This window comes from Pleurodeles waltl, chromosome 8, assembly GCF_031143425.1.
Source record: "Pleurodeles waltl isolate 20211129_DDA chromosome 8, aPleWal1.hap1.20221129, whole genome shotgun sequence".
In the NCBI taxonomy this organism is placed as follows: domain Eukaryota; kingdom Metazoa; phylum Chordata; class Amphibia; order Caudata; family Salamandridae; genus Pleurodeles; species Pleurodeles waltl.
Genome location: NC_090447.1, coordinates 1,508,094,545 through 1,508,097,044, shown reverse-complemented (window position 1 = coordinate 1,508,097,044; position 2,500 = coordinate 1,508,094,545). Strand labels below are relative to the sequence as shown.

The following is a 2,500-nucleotide window of genomic DNA, read 5'->3' as shown; positions in this document are numbered from 1 at the left end:
CAGGAGTGTATTCTGCCTACGGCCATACCACTCTGAATGCGCCTGATCTCGTCTGATCTCAGAAGCTAAGCAGCGTCGTGCCTGGTTAGTACTTGGGTGGGAGACTGCCTGGGAATACCAGGTGCTGTAGGCATTTTGCCTCTTGCAGACAGTAGGTGGTGCACGTCTTAGAACAAATGCATAGAATCCTCTCTTATGTTACTTTTCATTTATTATTTCTTCTACTCTTTTTTCATTTCTTAAAATAAATAAAAAAACAGCAATAACACTAAAATACACTCTTTCTGAAGGAAAATTGAGAATCTTTCTGCACTTCACACTCACCCCAAGCTGCTGGTGGCGAGCTGGTCTGCTGCTTGTGCTGAGCCCTAAAGAAAGGGCAGTCTGAGACTGTGTGTAAGTGCAGATGAAGCGATTGCAAGGCTGCTGCAAAACAGGGTGTGTGCTTGGCCCTCTGTAAGAAGTTTGTGAAGGAGGGCAGTTTGTGAACAGTAGAGTGCAGGTGTGTTTGAGAGCAGCAGGCGCCAGACCGGTGGGTTGTCTCAACACAAGAGGCCTGAAACAGGAGTGCATTCTGCCTATGGCCATACCACCCTGAATGCACCTGATCTTGTCTGATCTCAGAAGCTAAGCAGAGTCGGGCCTGGTTAGTACTTGGATGGGAGACTGCCTGGGAATACCATGTGCTGTAGGCATTTTGCCTCTTGCAGACAGGAGGTGGTGCACGTCTTAGAACAAATGCATAGAATCCTCTCTTATGTTACTTTTCATTTATTATTTCTTCTACTCTTTTTTCATTTCTTAAAATAAATAAAAAAACAGCAATAACACTAAAATACACTCTTTCTGAAGGAAAATTGAGAATCTTTCTGCACTTCACACTCACCCCAAGCTGCTGGTGGTGAGCTGGTCTGCTGCTTGTGCTGGGCCCTAAAGAAAGGGCAGTCTGAGACTGTGTGTAAGTGCAGATGAAGCGATTGTGAGGCTGGTGCAAAACAGGGTGTGCGATTGGCCCTCTGGAAGAAGTTTGTGAAGGAGGGCAGTTTGTGAACAGTAGAGTGCAGGTGTGTTTGAGAGCAGCAGGCGCCAGACCGGTGGGTTGTCTCAACACAAGAGGCCTGAAACAGGAGTGTGTTTTTGCCTACGGCCATACCACCCTGAATGTGACTGATCTCGTCTGATCTCAGAAGCTAAGCAGCGTCGGGCATGGTTAGTACTTGCATGCGAGACCGCCTGGGAATACCAGGTGCTGTAGGCATTTTGCCTCTTGCAGACAGTAGGTGGTGCACGTCTTAAAACAAATGCATAGAGTCCTCTCTAATGTTACTTTTCATTTATTATTTCTTCTACTCTTTTTTCCTTTCTTAAAATAAATAAAAAAACAGCAATAACACTAAAATACACTCTTTCTGAAGGAAAATTAATAATTTTTCTGCACTTCACACTCACCCCAAGCTGCTGGTGGTGAGCTGGTCTGCTGCTTGTGCTGGGCCCTAAAGAAAGGGCAGTCTGAGACTGTGTGTAAGTGCAGATGAAGCGATTGTGAGGCTGGTGCAAAACAGGGTGTGCGATTGGCCCTCTGGAAGAAGTTTGTGAAGGAGGGCAGTTTGTGAACAGTAGAGTGCAGGTGTGTTTGAGAGCAGCAGGCGCCAGACCGGTGGGTTGTCTCAACACAAGAGGCCTGAAACAGGAGTGTGTTTTTGCCTACGGCCATACCACCCTGAATGTGACTGATCTCGTCTGATCTCAGAAGCTAAGCAGGGTCGGGCATGGTTAGTACTTGCATGCGAGACCGCCTGGGAATACCAGGTGCTGTAGGCATTTTGCCTCTTGCAGACAGTAGGTGGTGCACGTCTTAAAACAAATGCATAGAGTCCTCTCTAATGTTACTTTTCATTTATTATTTCTTCTACTCTTTTTTCCTTTCTTAAAATAAATAAAAAAACAGCAATAACACTAAAATACACTCTTTCTGAAGGAAAATTGAGAATTTTTCTGCACTTCACACTCACCCCAAGCTGCTGGTGCTGACTGGTCTGCTGCTTGTGCTGGGCCCTAAAGAAAGGGCAGTCTGAGACTGTGTGTAAGTGAAGGTGAAGCGATTGTGAGGCTGGTGCAAAACAGGTTGTGCGATTGGCCCTCTGTAAGAAGTTTGTGAAGGAGGGCAGTTTGTGAACAGTAGAGTGCAGGTGTGTTTGAGAGCAGCAGGCTCCAGACCGGCGGGCTGTCTCAACACAAGAGGCCTGAAACAGGAGTGTATTCTGCCTACGGCCATACCACCCTGAATGCGCCTGATCTCGTCTGATCTCAGAAGCTAAGCAGAGTCGGGCCTGGTTAGTACTTGGATGGGAGACTGCCTGGGAATACCAGGAGCTGTAGGCATTTTGCTTCTTGCAGACAGTAGGTGGTGCACGTCTTAGAACAAATGCATAGAGTCCTCTCTAATGTTACTTTTCCTTTATTATTTCTTCTACTCTTTTTTCCTTTCTTCAAATAAATA

At 46.2% G+C, this 2,500-nt stretch overlaps 3 non-coding genes and 2 pseudogenes across 3 annotated transcripts; all 5 read left to right on the top strand.

The window, feature by feature from the left end:
- The first annotated feature begins 14 nt into the window (after window positions 1-14).
- On the top strand, window positions 15-133 carry LOC138253753 (5S ribosomal RNA). The gene has a single exon (XR_011196436.1). It is a non-coding gene; the product is annotated as a 5S ribosomal RNA (ribosomal RNA).
- A 443-nt stretch (window positions 134-576) lies between these two features.
- LOC138254470 (5S ribosomal RNA) lies at window positions 577-695 on the top strand. Its single transcript, XR_011197132.1, has one exon. It is a non-coding gene; the product is annotated as a 5S ribosomal RNA (ribosomal RNA).
- Window positions 696-1,139: 444 nt separating this feature from the next.
- Window positions 1,140-1,258, top strand: LOC138257133 (5S ribosomal RNA; annotated as a pseudogene).
- Window positions 1,259-1,702: 444 nt separating this feature from the next.
- LOC138255824 (5S ribosomal RNA) lies at window positions 1,703-1,821 on the top strand (annotated as a pseudogene).
- A 442-nt stretch (window positions 1,822-2,263) lies between these two features.
- LOC138252694 (5S ribosomal RNA) lies at window positions 2,264-2,382 on the top strand. The gene has a single exon (XR_011195420.1). It is a non-coding gene; the product is annotated as a 5S ribosomal RNA (ribosomal RNA).
- Window positions 2,383-2,500: the final 118 nt, after the last annotated feature.